Source organism: Carassius carassius, chromosome 16 (assembly GCF_963082965.1).
Source record: "Carassius carassius chromosome 16, fCarCar2.1, whole genome shotgun sequence".
Taxonomy (NCBI): Eukaryota; Metazoa; Chordata; class Actinopteri; order Cypriniformes; family Cyprinidae; genus Carassius; species Carassius carassius.
In genome coordinates, this window is record NC_081770.1 from 3672113 (window position 1) to 3694779 (window position 22667).

At 40.6% G+C, this 22667-nt stretch overlaps 1 long non-coding RNA gene and 3 other non-coding genes across 4 annotated transcripts in view; all 4 read right to left on the reverse strand.

Moving 5' to 3' along the window:
• The window catches only part of LOC132159038 (uncharacterized), a 39757-nt gene that overhangs the window by 5857 nt on the left and 11233 nt on the right, over window positions 1–22667 (reverse strand). The window contains exons 2-3 of the long non-coding RNA XR_009437741.1: window positions 14795–14833; window positions 11312–11549 (exon numbers count right to left, since the gene is read on the reverse strand). This is a non-coding gene — a long non-coding RNA (uncharacterized LOC132159038). The remainder of the gene's footprint in view (window positions 1–11311; window positions 11550–14794; window positions 14834–22667) is intronic.
• Window positions 11257–11328, reverse strand: trnad-guc (transfer RNA aspartic acid (anticodon GUC)). The gene has a single exon. It is a non-coding gene; the product is annotated as a tRNA-Asp (tRNA).
• trnag-gcc (transfer RNA glycine (anticodon GCC)) lies at window positions 12657–12727 on the reverse strand. The gene has a single exon. It is a non-coding gene; the product is annotated as a tRNA-Gly (tRNA).
• On the reverse strand, window positions 14596–14666 carry trnag-gcc (transfer RNA glycine (anticodon GCC)). The gene has a single exon. It is a non-coding gene; the product is annotated as a tRNA-Gly (tRNA).

Consider the following 22667-nt stretch of genomic DNA (forward strand, 5'->3'; position numbering starts at 1 on the left):
TCATTATTGAATGATTCAGTACATGTACTAACTGTATCCAGTTGATTGTTGGAACAATCGTTATCGGCAGAAATCCATGCCGATAGTTTTCAGCGTTTTGTCCCTTGCTGGAGCGGTTAATAGTTTCCTGAGTTGAGTCCGTTGCTGCAGCGGCTGAGAAGGCTCTGTTTTCATTATACAGTGCGAGAGCGGCCTCTAGTGGCTGACATCACTGACAGCACATGCTGTGTGTTTAGACACGTTGACGCTGCACGCTGAACAGAGCGAGACACTTCAGACAGAAAATCCTGCCGTGCCTCAGAGCGCCATTCACATACTCGAGGCGTCCAGAGTGTGTGAGTTCTCCTAGACTCAGCACTGCTCTCTTATTTTGATTAGATAGTCACCTGAATGTTCAATAATAGAAGCAGTTCAAGTGCGAAAGTATACATTGTGCTGGTATAATTGTAGTTCTCTGTTTTCCGCGATGCAGAAAAACGCGGACTACATTCATAAAAACAGAATTCACTCGGGTGATTTCAGCATCTGTCATCTCACTAAATGAGGACGAAAACACACAAAGAACAACTCCAGAACTGCTCTGAGAGTCACTTCATGAGCATTTGACCATTTGATTTGAGCAAAGTATCATATCACATGCACAGAACACGGTATCCCGTCAAAATAAAAGTCTGTTTTTTTAAGTCTATTGTTCAGTAGAATGCTACTACTATAATGAAACCATCATCATTTTTTAAGGATTATTCACACATTTCTTCCATGTTTGATTTTGAATAGGAAATCCCCTTTGTTTGCCGAAAAAAGGTTTGCTTAATTTTCAGTAATTAAAAGACAAATAAAATTTATGTGTCATGCCTTGATTTGATAACAATAAAAATGTAAATACACACAAAATATAAGGGGAAAAAATCATTAGGCTTCTTTAAGAAAAAATAAATTAAGTTGTTTTATGCATTCAAATATATGCATGGTAACAATAAAAAAAATATGGTGAGAAAAAAAATAAAACATTTCATAGTGCCCTAATCATGTAATTTTTGTTAAACTTTTATTAAATTGATTTGAAAATGTATAAGTTTCATGATTTTAATTAATTAGACTTGCTTTATTATTAATAAACTTTAATTTAACTATTAAAAAGGAGGGGAGTAAAAACCCTAATTCAGGAAAAAATTAAAGGGATTTCATAGGGCCCTATAAGAGCGTGGTTATTTCAACATTTACTATTACTTTTATTGGTATTACTTTTATTACTACTACTGCTATTAGTATTGTTTAGTACTGGGTTTTTTGTACAGTATCCATTTGAAAAAACTATCGGCTAATTAATCGGTATCGGCCAGTGTGGTTCAACCTAGCTATCGGTATCTGCAAAATCCAATATCGGTCGACCTCTAAAACAGTAATGCTACAAAATGTGTCTATTGCATGCACGCAGTCACCGGCATGACAGGATGTGTCAAAACCTCATTCAGCACAAATCCAAAATGTCAGTATTCAGTACCAATACCAGTGAAAATCCACGGTTCTCAGGACCAATTTCGGTACCAAAGCAAAACATAAAAATAAGCATCATTTAAAAAAAAACACGTTTTTTTTAATCCATCCATCCATCATCTTCCACTTATCCGGGGACGGGTCGCGGGGGCAACAGTCTAAGCATAGATGCCCAGACTTCCCTCTCCCTAGCCACTTCCTCCAGCTCTTCCAGGGGAACCCCGAGGCGTTCCCAGGCCAGCCGGGAGACAGCCGGGAGACTCCTCCCGGTGGGACGTGCCTGGAACACCTCCCTGGGAAGGCGTCCAGGAGGCATCCAAAATAGATGCCCGAGCCACCTCAGCTGGCTCCTCTCGATGTGGAGAAGCAACGGCTCTACTCTGAGCTGCTCCTAGGGCTGTGCGATAACACGATATTTGATCGTGGACGATCAAAATTACTGCACGATCCACTTTTTCAGAAAAATCATTGTATCGCCATATATAGTGCACAACACGTTATATCCTTAGCAGTTCGATAGACAGCGCCAGGTTAACAATCTCGTATATGTTGCTCGTAAATTCAGTGAGATTAAGTGACGGAGTTCGTGACAATGGAGGGAAACACGGAGGAGTTGGTTCCTAAAAAAAATGCAGCTTCTGTAATATGGAAATGGTTCGGAGTTTTGCTAACAGACACAGCGCAAACAACAGTTATTTGCAAATGTTGCAATGATAAGATTCGCACGACGGATAGCAACACAACAAACCTTTTTAACCACCTCAAGAGAAAACATCCGAAAGAATATGCAGAGAGTCTAATTTTAAAAGGACCCCACGCGAGTACATCACCAGGTACAACCAAGCAGCCAGAAACGACAAGGCTTAAACAAACAACTCTAACGAAAGAAACATATCAGAAAGGAACTCCGTATGAGAGGACGAGCAAGCGCTGGAAAGACGTAACTGATGCCGTGACATTTTACCTGACCAAAGACATGATACCTATAAAGACTGTGGAAAATGAGGGCTTTAAAAGACTGTTCAAAGTCGTAGATCCACGTTACGAAATACCCAGTCGCAAATATTTTTCCTCCACTGCCATTCCATAGCTTTATTCAGAGTGCCGCAGCAAGATTCAAAATAAAATTCAAAACGTAAAGTTTTTTGCTACAACGGCTGATTTATGGTCTAGCCGTACGTCAGAGCCGTATTTAAGTCTGACGATTCACTTTATTCATGAGTAGAAGTTGTGCAGTGCGTGTCTAGAAACAACATATTTTCCACAAGACCACACAGGCGAGCTCATAGCGCAAGGTCTTAGGGACGCGCTTGAATGTTGGGGACTGAAAGAAGCAAACATGACCTGTATGACGACAGATAGTGGGGCCAATATGGTGAAGGCATTGGAGCTCAACAGCTGGACTCGTCTGCAGTGTTTTGGGCACAGACTCCACCTAGCCATCGGTAAGTGCAACTAAAAATAATAATGGTCTTCGATATTCAAGTGATTATATTCAGCTATTATAATAAATCATTGCAAATTAAATTAGGAACTTTGAACATAGTAAAATCATGAGATTAGTTTGCTATAATAATTGCACTGGTATGAGTAAATGTTTTGTAAATGAAATGTTATATATACATTTAAACATTTTATATACATTTTTACATTGTGTTGTGCATTTGGTTAAAATCTAATTGATACATTGTTCTTTTTTTTCTTTTTTTTTTGAAAAAAGTGCCAAAGACCCTCGTGTTGAACGTGCAACATCTGTCTGCAAGAAAGTTGTCAGCACATTCTCCTTCAGCTGGAAGAAAAAGAGAGAACTAAGTAATGCTCAAGCTGAGCTAAAGCTACCTCAACAGAAGCTCATCACTGAGTCCCCAACACGATGGGGTTCGAGGCTCAGCATGATTGAGCGAGTGCTTGACCAGGAAAAGGCGATTTCTCAGGTCCTGAAGGCAGACAAGAAGGTAAGGCATTTGGTCCCATCATGGCAAGATGTTGACGTGATGGAGTCTGTGAAAAAGGCACTGAGTCCACTGAGAGACTTTACTGATGCACTCTCAGGTGAGGACTATGTGAGTGTATCTTATGTCAAGCCAGTGCTTCACATGTTGAAAGTCAACATTTTGAGCCTGAATGATGAAGACACTGAACTAACAAAAACAATGAAGACAACCATTCTCAATTACCTCACTGACAAATATCAGGACCCCACCACTGATGACCTGCTGGATATGGCTTCACTTTTTGATCCCAGATTCAAAACACAATTCATTGCCAAAGACAAGGTAGAGGGAATACAAACCAGAGCTGTGGCTGAACTGGAGTCTTTGATGACCATACACATACAGTATCCAAAATCAGATCAGCCGCCCTCATCTAGTACCTCAGCCTCCACATCACAAATCCTTGATGAGGATCAGACACCACCCAAGAAAGCAAAGAAATCACTTTCCAGTTTTTTAAAAGCCTTCCGTGTTGCAAGTGCATCTGCAACCACATCAGTTTCCTCATCTGTGAAAGAGGCAATAGAAGGAGAATTGAAGGGATACTTGTCCACGCCAAATGCAGAAAGTGAGGTGGATCTGCTGGAATGGTGGAAAGTCCATGAGGCAAACTTTCCAAGAATTAGCCAGTTTGCTAGAAAGTATCTCTGCATTCCAGCCACAAGTGCTCCCTCGGAAAGGGCTTTCAGCACTGGTGGCAATATCGTCACCTGCCAAAGGGCATCTCTTAAGCCTGAGAAAGTGAATCAGCTGGTCTTCCTTTCTAAGAATTTGTGATTGTGATTTGTCAAACTTTGTAATCTTTAGAAATGTATATGTTCCAAATCTGCTAAGTTTACAAGACTCAGGAATGAGGTCAGGAAATATTTTTGTATCTTTATTTAATTTTTTTGTTTCTGAAACATGTTGCACAAAAATCTATGGTACTTAACAGAGTACAAAAGGTTGCTTACAGTTCGTATGTTTATTTTTCTTTTCTAAGCCAATGTTTTATTTTGGCAGTTATGCTAAAGTCTGTGCACTTGCATTGACAGTTAATATTTTTATTTAAACTTTATTTAACTTTTTTTTTTTTTAAATAAGCCATTTACATTTTTGAAGATGTTGCTGAGGATCTATGTCTAATAAGCTATCTGATTTGTAAGACTTGTTAAACTAAGATTTGTTAGATTTGTTAAACAAATGTTCATTTTTATGTTACAGTAATTGTAATGCAAGTCTTGTTGAATGTTCTTTCTTTGCAGAATAGCACTTGCATTAAATCTTCACTTGATTAAAATATTCTTAAACATACATGGTAAGAGTATATTTTTTTATATGGGGACATTAGTTTGGTTGTATTGTACCTTTGTAATTTGCAAAATAGTCTTAAAAAAAACAACTTGAAAATCGGGATAAAAATCGTGAATCGTGATATCCCCAGAAAAAATCGTGATATATTTTTTACATATCGCCCACCCCTAGCTGCTCCCAAGTGACCGAGCTTCTCACCCTATCTCTATGGGAGCGCCCAGCCACCCTACGGAGAAAGCTCATTTCGGCTGCCTGTATCCAGGATCTTGTCCGTTCGGTCATGACCCACAGCTCATGAACATAGGTGAGAGTAGGAACGTAGATTGAACGGTAAATGGAGAGCTTTGCCTTACAGCTCAGCTCCTTCTTCACCACGACATACTGGTACAGCGACCGCATTACTACTGCTGCACCGATCCGTCTGTCAATCTCCCGTTCCATCCTTCCCTCACTCGTGAACAAAACCCCAAGATACCTGAACTCCTCCACTTGAGGCAGGAACTCTCCACCAACCTGAAGTGGGCAATCCACCCTTTTCCGAATGAGAACCATGGCCTTGGTTAAATCTAGATTAAAGACCCATCTCTTTAACCTGGCTTACACATAACATACTAATATGCTTTTAATATCCAAATCCGTTAAAGGATTTTTAGGCTGCATTAATTAGGGAAACCGGAACCGGAAACAATTCCCATAACATAATGTACTTGCTACATCATTATAAGAATGGCATCTATGCTAATATTAGTCTGTTTCTCTCTTATTCCGAGGTCACCGTAGCCACCAGATCCAGTCTGTATCCAGATCGGAGTGTCACTGCAGTCACACGGATCCAGTACGTAGCCAGACCAGATGGTGGATCAGCACCTAGAAAGGACCTCTACATCCCTGAAAGACAGCGGAGACCAGGACAACTAGGGCCCCAGATACAGATCCCCTGTAAAGACCTTGTCTCAGATGACCACCAGGACAAGAACACAGGAAAAAGATGATTCTTCTGCACAGGAAACAGATGATTCTTCTGCACAATCTGACTTTGCTGCAGCCTGGAATTGAACTGCTGGTTTCGTCTGGTCAGAGGAGAACTGGCCCCCCAACTGAGCCTGGTTTCTCCCAAGGTTTTTTTCTCCATTCTGTCACCGATGGAGTTTCGGTTTACTTGCTGCTGTCTCTGGCTTGATTAGCTGGGGTCACTTCATCTACAGCGATATCATTGACTTGATTGCAAATAAATGCACAGACACTATTTAACTAAACAGAGATGACATCACTGAATTCATTGATGAACTGCCTTTAACTATCATTTTGCATTATTGACACACTGTTTTCCTAATGAATGTTGTTCAGTTGCTTTGACGCAATGTATTTTGTTTAAAGTGGTATATAAATAAAAGTGACTTGACTTGACTCAGACTTGGAGGTCCCGATTCTCATCCCAGCCGCTTTACACTTGGCTGCAAACCGTCCCAGTGCACGCTGAAAATCCTGGTCTGAGGAAGCTAACACGACAACATCATCCGCAAAAAGCAGCGACGAAATCGTATGGTCCCCAAACCGGACACTCTCCGGGCCTCGGCTGCGCCTAGAAATTCTGTCCATAAAAATTATGAACAGAAGCGGTGACAAAGGGCAGCCCTGCCGGAGTCCAAAATGCACTGGGAACAGGTCTGACTTACTGCCGGCAATGCGAACCAAGCTCTTGCTCCTGTCGTACAGGGACCGAACAGCCCTAAGCAGGGGGCCGCCGGTCCCATACTCCCAGAGCACCCTCCACAGGATGCCACGAGGAACATGGCCGAATGCCTTCTCCAAATCCACAAAACACATGTGGACTGGTTGGGCAAACTCCCATGAACCCTCCAGCACCCTGGAAAGGATATAGAGCTGGTCCAGTGTTCCACAACCGGGACGAAAACCACTGTTCCTCCTGAATCCGAGGTTCCACTATTGGCCCACTATCAGAGCATATACACAAACTCATTGAAAATAACCAAAACAATCCAAGGTTTTTATTTAGCACAGTGGCAAAATTAACAAATTACCAGACACCACCTGATTCAAATATGCCACCAACGTTAAATAGTAATGACTTCTTCACTGATAAAATAGATAACATTAGAAATTCAATAGCGAATGTAGATTCTACAGCGTCTAACACTTCAGTTTCATCCATCGCACCCAAAGATAAACTGCAGTGCTTTACAAATATAGGACAGGAAGAACTAAATAAACTTATCACTGTATCTAAACCAACAACATGTTTATTAGATCCTGTACCCACTAAATTACTGAAAGAGTTGTAACCTGTAGCCGAAGAACCGCTTCTCAATATCATTAACTCGTTGTTATCTTTAGGTCACATCCCAAAACCATTCAAGCTGGCGGTTATCAAGCCTCTTATTAAGGAACCAAAACTAGATCCTAGTGTACTGGCAAATTATAGGCCTATTTCAAATCTTCCATTTATGTCTAAAATTTTAGAAAAAGTTGTGTCTGCTCAATTGAGCACCTTCCTGCACAAAAATGATCTGTATGAAGAATTTCAGTCAGGTTTCAGGCCCCACCATAGCACAGAAACTGCACTTGTTAAAATTACAAATGACCTGCTTCGTGCGTCAGATCAAGGCTGCATCTCATTTCTAGTCTTACTTGATCTTAGTGCTGCGTTCGACACCATAGATCATGACATACTCATAGATCGATTACAAAACTATACAGGTATTCAAGGGCAGGCTCTAAGATGGTTTAGATCCTACCTGTCCGATCGGTACCATTTTGTTTACTTAAATGGGGTGTCATCTCATTTATCATCAGTAAAATATGGAGTGCCACAAGGATCCGTCCTAGGTCCCCTTCTATTTTCAATATACATGTTGCCCCTTGGTAATATTATTAGAAAATACGGAATTAGCTTCCACTGTTATGTTGATGATACTCAGCTATATATCTCAACAAGACCAGATGAAACTTCTCAATTATCTAAGCTAAAAGAGTGCGTTAAAAATGTAAAAGATTGGATGACAAATCATTTTCTCCAATTAAATTTGGATAAGACAGAGATATTAATTATTGGACCAAAAAACACTACACAGAATCTTGTAGATTAAAATCTGCAACTAGACGGATGTACTGTTACTTCCTCTACAGTCAGAAATCTGGGTGTTATATTAGACAGCAATTTGTCTTTTGAAAATCATATTTCCCATGTTACAAAAACTGCATTCTTCCATCCTAGAAACATTGCCAAGCTACGAAACATGTTATCTGTTTCTGATGCAGAAAAGCTAGTTCATGCATTCATGACCTCTAGACTGGACTATTGTAATGCACTTCTAGGTGGTTGTCCTGCTTCTTCAATAAACAAGCTACAGGTAGTCCAAAATGCAGCAGCAGTCCTTACGAGGTCAAGAAAATATGATCATATTACCCCAATTTTACAGTTTCTGCACTGGCTACCTATTAAGTTCCATATCAGTTACAAATTATCATTACTTACCTATAAGGCCCTAAACGGTTTAGCTCCTGCGTACCTAACTAGCCTTCTACCACGTTACAATCCATCACGCTCCCTAAGGTCACAAAACGCTGGACTTTTGGTAGTTCCTAGGATAGCAAAGTCCACTAAAGGAGGTAGTGCTTTCTCACATTTGGCTCCCAAACTCTGGAATAGCCTTCCTGATAATGTTCGGGGTTCAGACACACTCTCTCTGTTTAAATCAAGATTAAAAACGCATCTCTTTCGCCAAGCATTCGAATAAATGTATCTCTTATATTGTGAGTGTAGTTGCATCTGATCAAATGTGCATTCTTATTCATTAGCTTGGGTTAAACTAATTTTACTTTATTGGATCAGCAGCTATGCTAATGATGTCTCTATTTTGTTTCTATGTTTTGCCCTAGGATTTACACAAACTCCAGTCTGGATCCAGAACACCTGAGAAGAGATGATGCTGACCATCAGAGGACCTCAGATGATGCTAACCCTGAATCAACAAACAGAACTAACAAATAGTGCTACAAGTGTGACTGCATCATATAATAATTATTAATGAATAATATTAATAATGTTCATCGTCTGGCTGACTACGTCTTGTATTAATTTTTCTAAAAATCCTGTCAAACGTGCACAAACTGACAGTTACCACTTTTAAGCTGTAAAGTTGCTTTGTAACGATTTGTATTGTAAAAAGCGCTATACAAATAAACTTGAATTGAATTGAATCTGCCGAATTCTCCTCTCCAGTACCCTGGCATAGACTTTCCCGGGGAGGCTGAGAAGTGTGATCCCCCTATACAGTAGTTGGAACACACTCTCCGGTCCCACTCCTTGAAAAGTGTGACCACCAGCCCGGTCTGCCAGTCCAGAGGTACTGTCCCCAACCGCCATGCGATGTTGCAGAGGCGTGTCAGCCAAGACAGCCCCACAATATCCAGAGACTTGAGGTACTTAGGGCGGATCTCATCCACCCCTGGTGCTTTGCCACCGAGGAGCTCTTTAACTACCTCGATGACTTCAGCCCGGGTGATGGACGAGTCCTCCTCCGAGTCCCCAGCCACTGCCTCCTCAACGAAAGACAAGTCAGTGGGATTGAGGAGATCCTCGAACTGTAAACTGTAAACAGTGTTGGTAGGGCACTGCTTCCCCCTCCTGAGGCGTCGAACGGTTTACCAGAATCTCTTCAAGGCCAACTGATAGTCTTTCTCCATGGCCTCACCGAACTCCTCCCAGGCCTGATTTTTTGCCTCCATGCCTGTCAGCTGCCTCCAGAGTCCCACAAGCCATCCAGGCCTGATAGGACTCCTTGTTTAGCTTGACGGCATCTCTTACTTCCGGTGTCCACCACCGGGTTCAGGGATTGCCCCCTCGACAGGCACCGGAGACATTACGGCCACAGCTCCGAGCAGCCGCAGCGACAATGGAGGTGGAGAACATGGTCCACTCGGACTCAATTTCTCCAGACTCCCTCGGGATCTAGTCGAAGCTCTGCCGGAGGTGGGAGTTGAAGATTTCTCTGACAGGGGGCTCGGCTAAACGTTACCAACAGACCCTAACAGTACGTTTGGGTTTGCCGAGTCTGCACTGATGGACACCCTTATGCTTGAACATGGTGTTCGTTATGGACAAACCGTGGTTAGCACAGAAATCCTATAACAGAACACCACTCGGGTTCAGATCAGGGGGACCATTCCTCCCAATCACGCCCCTCCAGGTGTCACTGCCCACGTGGGCGTTTAAGTCCCCCAGTAGAACAACAGTCTCCAGTCGGAGCACTTTCCAACACCCCTCCCAGAGACTCCAAGAGGGCCGGGTAGTCCGCACTACCGATCGGCCCGATAGTCACAGACGACAGTGAGAGACCTATCCCCGACTCGAAGGCGCAGGGAAGCGACCCTCTCATTCACCGGGGTGAACTCCCAACACATGGCGGTTGAGCTGGGGGGCTCTAAGCAAACCCACTCCAGCCCTCTGCCTCTCACCATGGGCAACTCCAGAGTGGTAGAGAGTCCAGCCTCTCTAAAGAAGTGTGGTTCTAGAGCCCAAGCTGTGCGTGGAGGTGAGCCCGACTATCTCTAGTCGGTACCTCTCGACCTCCCGCACAAGCTCAGGCTCCTTCCCCACCAACGAGGTGACATTCACTCCTTCGGGCTGAGCCCAGCTGGACCCCATGGGGGGAGGCCCGGCCACCAGGCGCTCGCATACGAGCCCCAACCCCGGGCCTGGCTCCAGGGTGGGGCCCTGGCTACGCTATGCCAGGCGTCGTCTCGGTCCTTGCTGTCTTTGTCCACATAAAAGGGTTTGTGAACTGTTCTTAGTCTGGCCCGTCACCAAGGACCAGTATTTTTTAATCACTAAACATAAAACCAATGCCATTCTTTATACTTATTTACAATTGTGTTTTAAGTTTTTCTACAAGTAATATAATTATGAAAAACAGTAAACAAGTTTCACCCAAATGTAATTTGTGTTTTAACCCTTAATGAATCATTCGATATAACCGGATCTTTTTGAACCAGTTCACCAAATCGAACTGAATCGTTTTAAACGGTTCACGTCTCCAATACGCATTAATCCACAAATGACTTAAGCTGTTAACTTTTTTAATGTGGCTGACACTCCCTCTGAGTTAAAACAAACCAATATCCCGGAGTAATTCATTTACTCAAACAGTACACTGACTGAACTGCTGAACACCGAGCCGAGCCAGATAACAAACAGAAGACTGACTCGTTCATTAGATCGCTAAACTCCTGTTTGTCAGTGTTTTCAGATCAGATGAGCATTGTTCTGACCAATGTGTAGTTTAATGTAGAAGATTAGCATCTTTTTGAAAGTTAAGCGATCTACTAATGAGATGTTTGGTCTTATTTTAAGATAAAACAAGTATGTTATTCACAGGTGATCTTTATATATTAAATTAGGAGTCTATAAATGAGTTTTCCTGTGAACACAAAGGGAGAAAAAAAGCATATTCTCCCCGTCGGGGAATCGAACCCCGGTCTCCCGCGTGACAGGCGGGGATACTTACCACTATACTAACGAGGAGTGAGGGCACACATATTGTTGTATCTATTTCCTGCTACGCCCGACTCACTGTGTGTCTTTTGAAGTTAAAAACATGAGGAAAAACTGGTTTTGTAGCGCAGCAGTAACAACAAAACACTGTTTAACTCATATCTTACCTTCATCTTCATGTTGTATTGCGTGCTTATACCATGGTCTCCAGATGAATCTCTTATGTTGTATCGCTCAATTACACACAGGAACTAAAATCAACACCCAAACAGAGCAGTTAGCACAATACTGAAGTGAAATATGCTTTGTTGACCGTCAAACTCATTTAAGAACTGAATCAGAATCAGAATCAGAATGAGCTTTATTGCCAGGTATGTTCACACATACGAGGAATTTGTTTTCGTGACAGAGCTCTGCAGTGCAACATAACAGCGACAGAACAAAAAAACACAATAAGGAATAAAAAATACAAAAAAATACAAATAGGTGGGTAAGGATTGACAATATACAAATTGACAATGTATGGCAGGTATATTAAAAAGAGCATTTATGTATGTACATGTATATTATGTGGAAAAACTGTAACTGTACGCTAAGTATGTGTGTTTGGATAAATAAGTGTATGTATATATAAATATAAATATAAGTAGTATAGTGTGTTCCATGTATGTACATGTATATTATGTGCAAAGATTTACGTGTACGCTAAGTATGTATGTTGGATAAAAAGTGTAGTGTATATAAATATAAATAGTGTAGTGTGTCCCACAGTTATTATCAGCTGTTCATAAGATGGATTGCCTGAGGGAAGAAACTGTTCCTGTGTCTGGTCGTTCTGGTGCTCAGTGCTCTGTAGCGTCGACCAGATGGCAACAGTTCAAAGAGGGAGTGTGCTGGATGTGAGGGGTCCAGAGTGATTTTAACAGCTCTTTTGCTCACTCTGGATAAGTACAGTTCTTGAATAGATGGGAGGGTTGTACCGATAATTCGCTCAGCAGTCCGGACTACCCTCTGTAGTCTTCTGAGGTCCGATTTAGAAGCTGAGCTGAACCAGACAGTTACTGAAGTGCAGAGGATGGATTCGATGATGGTGGAGTAGAACTGTTTCAGCAGATCCTGTGGCAGGTTAAACTTCCTCAGCTGGCGAAGGAAGTACAACCTCTGCTGGGCCTTTTTCACAATGGAGTAGATGTAAAGGGACCTTAATAAAAGCACCTTACAGTGATGTGTGTTTGGTGAATGAATGAAAATTGATGGTGATTCCATATTAAAAAGTTTGGTTTGCTCCCTGTTTGTAGGTCACTTTAAAATAAAAGTATTGGTGCTTCAGTGCGTAAAATATGTTCAAAAGAAGTTGTTGCATTGGCCGGGAATCGAACCCGGGCCTCCCGCGTGGCAGGCGAGAATTCTACCACTGAACCACCAATGCTCACATGACTGTGTCCTCAGCGCAGGAATTTTTGTGATGTGACAGCCATCTGTATCAATTCATAAAGCCGACTAACCCTAAAAATACTCACTTTTAACAGACCCCTCGACGTCACAACGAGCCGCTTCCTCTTTGAACAGAGAAAGAAAAACATGAACAAATAGGTGAACAGCAAACATATAAAGCACAACTGAAACAGCATTAAATATCTACTGACGTAAACTCTGGAGTCCCAGAACTACAAACAGCTATTAAAACTGTAAAAGTGAACTTATATTTGGAGAAAAAAACATTTTTGGACTGAGGGTTTAATATTTAACCAACCACTAGGTGGTGCACCACGTCTAACATTCAACATTTTATTCCACACTTATAATGATTATCATACTACCAATTATATTTGGTTTCAAATTATAAAAATATTTCATATGAATAGTTTTCACAAACCAGGGTTCCCAGTCTTAAATGAACACCAGATTCATGGACTGTTAAGGACTTTTTAAAGCACCATTTATTTTATATTATTTGATGTCAGTGCTGATATTCAAATACAATTTCTACAATATTGATAAAATATGCATCAAACTGGGTTTTGCTGTAGTTCTTGTACAAGATTTAAATGAGAAAATATTTCGGAATTTTACAAATTTATAAAAAGTGAGTCAGTCTCAACTTATTCTGTTCATACAGCCTACAAAAACAGACTTGATGTGTTTCACAACACTTAAGAAAGCTATTCTTAATAAGTGTGGGTCATTTGTTGTGATTCTGGAGACTCAAGGTTGCAGTTCTGGAAAACAGTGGCACTGGAGACTAAAAGATTCCTGATGGTTTCACACTTAATTCTTCACATTTATTCTCAATTGTTTTGCAGTTAACATGCATCTTTTCTTCTCCACCTCTTTTTATTTTTCTGACCCAATGAGCATTGTTCTGATCAATGATCATGCCTTAACTTTGAAATGTTTGTAGTGCATTAGTTCTGAATATTTCTCATGGGGATTTATCATTGTTGACTTCTCAATCTGAGTTCAGCCTCTTTTTTGGCTCATTTCATCCGTAAAAGAAAACCTTCTTAATAATTCTGCACACATTAATAAGGAGTTTCTCAATTCCAGGCTTCATGGACAACTATGTATCACTTCTGTATAAATTAAATACAAAAATAATAGTAGTTATTAAAATTGAAGTGGTTTGGCATTGGTAAAATGTGGTTAAATGTGCTAATTTAAAACATTTAGGACCACTTTCTGATCAAGAATAAAAAATTCAGATCAAGAATTAGCCTTCCTAATTATGTGCACTCAGAATATAATTTATTTGAACTAAAAAAGTGATTTACAGGGGCGTTTTTTTAACCTTTGAAATGATTTAATACAGAGGGGCCACAGAAGAACACAAAAGCGGACTGTGTTCATTTTTTTATGTTTAATGGTGGCATGAGTGCAAATAAATTCACACATTAATGTGGAGTTTAATGTTTTGAATTTAAATTTTTTTATGCAGAAATATTAAATGATTTAAATTACTGAAATAACATCTAAAAATGAAAAGGAAACCCCCAACAGGTGGCAGCGAGTCACTGATTTTATCACTGAATCATTAATTCAATTGATTCATTTGAAGGGCTGATTCATTCCTTCATCTGTTAACACGTAACACAGAACCTGTGGGGAATAGTATAGGTATATTGTAAAGCCACAATCCTGTGCAAATTCAAGTCCTGCTCTGTGTTGTCTGCTAATAACCCAACTGTGAATTAAATGTGAATTGTACATTAAAAAGTTAGGTTTGCTCCCTGTTTGTAGATCACTTTGAAATAAAAGTATTGGTGCTTCAGTGTGTAAAATATGTTCAAAAGAAGTTGTTGCATTGGCCGGGAATCGAACCCGGGCCTCCCGCGTGGCAGGCGAGAATTCTACCACTGAACCACCAATGCTCACATGACTGTATCCTCAGCTCAGGAATTTTTTTTGATGTCACAACCATCAGTATGCTCTTAAAGACATTGAAATGAAACTACATAGACATCCATTCAAAAGGTGGACTAACCCTAAAAATACTAACTTTTAACAGACCCCTCGACGTCCCAACGAGCCGCTTCCTCTTTGAACAGAGAAAGAAAAACATGAACAAATAGGTGAAAATCTAACATATAAAACACAACCGAAACAGCATAAAATATCTACTGACTTAAACTCTGGAGTCCCAGAACTACAAACAGCTATTAAAACTGTAAAAGTGAACTTATATTTGGAGAGAAAACCATTTTTGAACTGAGGGTTTAATATTTGACCAACCACTAGGTGGCACATAATGTCGAACATTATATGCCACACTTCTAGGGATTAGCATACCAATTATATTTGGTTTATATATATATATATATATATATATATATATATATATATATCACTTCATACGAGTAGTTTTCACAAACCAGGGTTCCCAGTCTTTCATGAACACCAGATTCATGGACTGTTAAGGACTTTTTAAAGCACCATTTATTTTATATCAAGCACTTATCAAATTCACACCCCGGCATATGTAGAGTCATGAAGACCTTACGTTACTTAACAGTTCACTTACACTTAACATTTACACTTCAACATTTCAGAGTAATAATGTTATGAATGTGTAGGTTTTAGGGATGTCAAAGGTTAATCATTGATCGATTAATTGTTGATAAGAGATGCAATCGATTAAAGCTATGATGGTCGGTTAACTGATTTAATGTTGAGCTGCGTGCGGCTCGTGCACAGAACACGTGCAAGCAGCTGTGAGTGAACGTATATAAATGTATCATCATTCATTCACAATGTACTAATTAAGCTTTTAATGTGATTAAAACTTTAAAAGTGCATTAAAATGAAATAAAAGAAACTACACAAAAGTCCTTCAACATGAAACGCAATAGATATGTAGTAACTAAGTCATTTCTTCAGATAACTGCGCTGTGCAAGGCTGCAGGACAAAAGACAGACAGACTATTCATTCCTACAATTTGTTAATTAGTTCCTTCAACTTATTTGTGGCAATTCTCCATGTTTCATTAATTATGTTCCCTAAATAACCCATGATTTAACTGAAATAAGGGAACAAATTAATAAATAGAACGAATTCTTAATTTATGAAATCGTACATTTTTCCTTCCCATTTTTACCACAGTAAGAGATGCAAAAACAGTGATTACAAGTCAAAGATAATAAAATAAACCTACGAAATTAGAGGGTTAGACTGTAGAGATTTAGGAAAAGAAACAATGCCTAAAATGTTACTGAATTTGTTGAAATTCGTGACCAACCGGCAAACCAGAAAAATGCCACATAAATGAAGGCTACAGGCTCGAATGGCATCCAGAGGCATCTAACATTTTTCAGTGAACCAATTATTCCTCTAATAAACAAAGCTTTTATACCACACTTGTGATAGTCAAAGCTTGTAATTTGTAAATAAATAATTGCTGGATTCAAAACAGCAATTAATAGGCAATGATGTCACTAAACGCTGAGGCCATCATTCACAAGTTTCTGCATGGACTTAGCTGGGCACAGGTTCTCAAGCCCTGGGACAAAATGGGATGCTTTAAGGAAAATGTATAGCCTACATAAGTAATAGGCCCAACATAAAATAACAATTTGTTTTCATAATGTTTATATATATATATATATATATATATATATATATATATATATATATATATATATATATATATAAATATTAGGGCTGTCAAAATTGCTCAAAATTGACGTTCGAATATTCCCTCTAAAAAAATACACGAATATTCGAACTATTCGAACATCTGGTTGCGCATGTTGTCAATGACGCGCATTAAGTCAATAACAGGCAAAAATAATACAAAGAGACATAACTACTTGTATAGATAGTCTATTTAAGTTTAAACATATATGACAACGTATTACCTACACAAAAACAAGGAAATCAACTAATGGCCAAGACTGCAGACCTCACGCTCTCTCACCCTCACGTTCTCTGCGCATAATGGTTTAAATGAACAAACACATTTTGAGTGCTGATCAAGAGTTTTGTGCAAGCAATTTAAGGTCGCGACTGTTGTCCTAAACATAGCAGGCTTCATTCAGTGATTGAAACAAATATTATTAATATAAATTGAAGTTTTACAGCATATAGAACTGACATTGAATGCTCCGAGCGAGCTGTGCTGTGGTAAACATGGAACTTTTTCTTGACATGAAACGATAAATAATCAAACCTAAGATCCATTGCTTGACAGAACTCCCCGAGGCGTGCCCCATCCGCGATACTGATCGGTCTCATGTCCTTAAAAATGAACAAAATTATTTTATCCGTTATGGCCTCTTGTCATGTTGCAGACAAAGTGCTTGCGGCGGGAGATGCAAAGTAACGTTAAGTGTCAAGACGTGACTGTTTAGCTGGAGTTCCACACATTATGCCATGCTCATTTGGGTGCACATTTTTGAGATGTGACCTCATGTTGCTAGTTGTCGAATGGTATGCTAACTGTATCTTAAATAGCTTGCATACAACAATCTCGCTGGTCAACAATTTTACCCCATTTTCTCTGCTGGGGTCGAGTTGGGCTCTGCACTTGCTGGCATCTTCCATGAAGACGCGTCAACTTTCAGCAGTGAAGCTGTGCCAGACAGTGCGACTCCTGTAGGGCTGCAACTAACGATTATTTTGATAAGACGACCACGCCTCTACTACCGCTGGCCTTTTTTTCCACATTTTTTTTTTTTATTCGAATATTCATTTTCACCTTCGAAATTCGTTTTTTTAAAACTATTCGAATACATATTCGAATTTAGAATATTCGTTGACAGCCCTAATATATATATATATATATATATATGCGAAATATATCTGACTTTGATAATTAAGATAACGTATTTAATACAGAAGTGTGGCGACGCTCCATAAGTTCACGAAAAAAAAGGATGACAATGCATTCTGTTTGTTTGCTTTATTTTACAAGAGCACAAATCTTCTGTTTTTATTGAGAGTGTGCACAAATGAAAGTAAACACTTTTGCTGAAAATATTTTTTTTTGTTTTTTCTGTCTCAGTTGTTTCGATTGCATCGGAGACTGGTTTACACGTATATTCTAGTGATTCAAACTTACATCGCAGTCTGTCAAAATAAAATACAGTCAACTAAACATTTAAAAGGTTACACTGATCAGTTTAAATAGACCAGTATACCGGTTTACTCTGCTGGTATGCCAAGAAAGTTTTTGCTCACATGAAGAGGATCATCTTTTGGAAACATTTGGATTTGTGCCGAATGAGACTTGAGGAAAAACCTCCAAATAAATCTAGCCAAAGCCACGCTTGCTTATCCTCATTTGCACGCATGCACTGTCACGATCTAATGCACTGTAGATGCCAGATTTTTAAAGACAGTTATGCCTACCGAGACGGTAAAATACAAAACCTGACATTTTCCAGAACAGAATCCAGCAGGATCAAATTAAGTACTGGTCAAGATAATCACATAAAAATATTTAATGTGAGCAACAGTGTGTTTTACTGCAACAGCGATGGAAGTAGTTCAGTTACGTTTGGGATAATTTTATTTAAAATGCCATTATGTCTGTTAACTTCATGTGCGAGGGAATGTATTATCGCGAGAGTCTACGTGACCGGATGGGAAGACTGTTTTTCCGGTGTGTAGGTTTGGCGGGGTTTGTGAGGTGGGAGAAAAATAAAGAACCTTGTGCAGAACCACGTCGTGTCAGTGGCTATTTTCATGGTAGCAGAGGATGGTTTCCAACTATAGAGTACCGCCTAAGCTTGACGAAGCCAGACCATATGAGTGCTGGAAAAATGAAATTAGTATTTGGAAACTTGTTACGGATTTGGACAAGAAGAAGCAGGCATTCGTGGTGGTGTTGGGGCTCGAGGGGCGAGCCAGAGAGACCGCTTTGGAAATACTCGCGAGCGATCTGAACGAAGACAACGGTATGGAAACCTTGCTAGCTAAGCTGGACTCCGTATTCTTGAGAGAAGAAAAAGACCGCGCTTATGAAGCGTACTCTCATTTCGACTCGATTTCCAAAGACAGCGCGGTGTCCATGGCCGACTACATCATAGACTTTGAGCAGAGATACAACCGCATGAAAAAGTACAACATGACCCTGCCTGACGCTGTGTTAGCGTTTAAACTACTGGACACGGCTTGTCTTGAAGAGAAGAGTAGGCAGCTAGCACTTACAGCGTGCACGGATTTAACATTCGCATCCATGAAGTCAGCGTTAAAACGGATTTTCGGAGGAAAAACCAGTGGAGCAAGCGGAGGCAGCGAGACTCAAGATGCGGCGTTTTTCACGGAGCAGAGGCCACCGGGTAAATTCAGACGGAACAACAGCCAGTCACAGAGCAGACAGTGGCAGCCACAGCAAGGTACAAACCCACTCGACAAATATGGTAAGCGAACAAAATGCGTAATTTGTCAGAGCACGTACCATTGGGCCAAAGACTGTCCTCATCGGAGAAATGAAGTAAAGCTAGCAGAAGATGAAAATGTCGAAGAGTGTAACATTACACTGTTTACAAAAGTTATGACGGACTCTGAGATCTTCCTAACTGAATCACTGGGATCAGCTATCATTGACACAGCATGCACACGTACTGTTTGTGGTGAAAAGTGGCTGGATAGTTACATGAAAGACCTGAGCCAAAGCCAAATAAACAAACTGATGCAAACAGAATCTTCAAGCTGCAGACCTTTCAGATTTGGCGATGGTCAGGTGGTACACTCCAACAGAAAGGTAAAGCTTCCCGCTAAGATCGGACCAACAAAATGTCACATTGAAACGGAAGTTGTTCCTGTTGATATTCCTTTACTGCTGAGCAAAATGGCTCTAAAGAGAGCAGGAACTGTTTTAGACATGGAGAATGACAAAGTTGTCATGTTCAAGCAACCAGTGCCTCTTGAGCTCACTAGTTCGGGACACTACTGTGTTGACATTAGAGATGGTAATACTGAAGTAGACACCAATGAAAGTGAAGTTCTTGTCCTCACAGCAGAGATGTCTACAAAAGAGAAGCGTAAAGTTCTCCTGAAGCTACACAAGCAGTTTGGCCATGCCTCTGCAGACCGGCTGCAGAGGCTTATCCTCAGCTCTGGAAATACTGACAAAGACTGTCCAGTTATTCTGCAAGAGATCATCCGTAACTGTGAGGTATGTCAAAGATATAGCAGGACCAAGCCCAGGCCTGCTGTTGGTTTGCCTTTAGCCTCAGAGTACAATGAGACGGTGGCAATGGATTTACATGAGCTGGAACCTGGCATATGGTACCTCCACATCATCGACCATTTCACACGCTTCAGCGCTGGAAACATTGTGAGAACAAAGAAAGCCTCTGAGATTGTCAACTCTTTCATTCACTCGTGGATAAGTGTTCATGGTGCCCCAAAACGGATATACACTGACAACGGTGGCGAGTTCAACAATGAGGAGATAAGAGAGATGGCAGAAAAATTCAACATTGAGATGAAGACTACAGCGGCATACAGTCCTTGGAGCAACGGGCTGCTGGAGAGACACAACATGACTCTGACTGAAGGTCAGAGGTGAAAAGGGAAAACGGGTGTGGCTGGCAGATTGCTCTAGACTGGGCTCTAATGGCCAAAAACAGTATGATCAATGTGCATGGTTATAGTTCACACCAGCTGGTGTTTGGTCACAATCCTAATCTTCCCTCCGTTTTGGTTAATAAACTGCCTGCTCCAGAAGGCACTTCTATGAGTACTAGAGTAGGACAGCACCTAGCAGCATTGCATGCATCCAGAAGAGCATTCACAGAGGTGGAATGCTCAGAAAGAATAAAAAGAGCTTTACGAAAGCAGCTCAGGCCTACAGATGAAAAGTATGAGACAGGAGATAGAGTGTACTACAAACGAGCAGACAGTACAGAGTGGAAAGGTCCTGCTGTAGTTATCGGTCAAGATGGCTCTGTAGTGTTTGTCAGACATGGTGGTATCCTTGTCAGAGTACACCAGTCCAGGCTGAATAAAGTTAATGCACAGGATGAGGATACACCTGTACTACCTGATATCCCTGAAAATAGTAAAGAAAAAGAAAATGTAATACACACTGATGTGTCAGAGAATTCAGATGATGAAATGACTGTTAATAGAGAAGTGCAAATCCCTGAAAACACAGAAACAGATGATAGAGAAGATGTGAGACAAACTAATGAGACAGAGAGGGATGCTACTAATACAGTGGGTTCCACTGGTGTCAAACTGAGAACAGGTCAGACAGTGACATTTACAAACAGAGATGATGGTACTAAACACACTGCCAGAGTTTTAGGCAGAGCAGGGAAAGCAAAAGGGCAATATAGAAACTGGTACAATGTGCAGTATCTTGAACCAAATGGCAGCGAGAGTCAAAAGGAGCTTTAGACATGTCACAAGTTGATGATCTTCTCACTGAATGTGAGAACACCGATGGTGATGTACTTATTACCAAAGACATCTCTTTTGATGCTGCTAAACAGCAAGAGATTGAAAACTGGCAAAATAATAATGTTTACGAAGAAGTCACAGACAAAGGTCAGAAATGTATCTCTACTAGATGGGTCTGTACGTTAAAGGAAACTTCTAGTGGTGTTGTTCCCAAAGCCCGCCTTGTGGCGAGAGGTTTTGAAGAAGTCAATATGCATGAATTACAAAAAGATTCTCCCACATGTGCATCAGAGTCACTCAGGCTGCTGTTAGCTGTTATTTGTCAAAACAAATGGCAAGTGAATTCTATGGATTTTAAGTCTGCTTTTTTGCAGGGAATGGAACTCTCAAGAGACATTTACATTCGTCCCCCACCAGAAGCGAGCGTGGAGAATGTGTTGTGGAAACTAAAGAAATGTGTGTATGGACTTGCAGATGCTACCCTCTACTGGTACAACAAGGTCAAAGAACTCATGCTGAACAGTGGTGGTAAAATGTCACGGGTTGATCCTGCAGTGTTTTATTGGCAGAATGAGCAGTCTGAGGTGACAGGAGTACTGGCATGCCATGTGGATGATTTTTTTTTGGGCAGGTTCAGAGCATTTTGTAACTAATGTCATCCCTGTACTTAAATCTGCATTTCACGTGGGTCGTGAAGAGCATGAGAGTTTTTCATATGTGGGGATGAACATTGCTACTGTGGGTGGTGTAGTGCAGGTGCATCAGCACAGTTATATTGAAAACCTACAACCAGTTCACTTACAGGCAACACGTGCTGTACAGAGAGAGGCCCCACTAAATGAGAAAGAAAGATAACAACTCAGATCCAAAATAGGACAGGTTCTGTGGGTTGCTAAACAAACAAGACCAGATGTTATGTTTGACACATGTAGCCTAGCATCCAACATTAAGAATGCTACTGTTCAGTCCATACATGAAGTGAACAGAGTGATCCGTAAACTTAAGTCAGAGAAGGTAACACTTAAGTTTCAATACTTGGGCAACAGTGATGATTTGAGTTTGGTGGTATTCAGTGATGCTTCACTGGGCAATCTTCCAGATGGAGGTACACAGGGTGGGGCTCTAATTGCCCTCATGAAAAAAACAGGAAAGTTCTCTCCACTGTTTTGGCAATCTAAGAAAATCAGACGTGTGGTAAGAAGCACACTGGCAGGAGAAACCCTTGCCATGTCAGATGGTATTGACAATGCTATGTTCTTGGCTATGCTCTACTCTGAGCTCACTACTGGTAAAGCTGATCTTAATGCTCTTCCTCTTATCTGTGTTACTGATAACCATTCCCTGTTTGACGCTCTTAAGTCTACAAAACAGGTCACAGAGAAGAGACTAAGATTAGAAATAAGTGGTGTCAAAGAGCTCATACATGCTAACAAAATCAAAGAAGTGCGTTGGTCAAAAGCCAAGTCACAACTTGCTGACTGTTTAACGAAAAAAGGTGCTTCCTCTCTTATGCTTCTTAAAG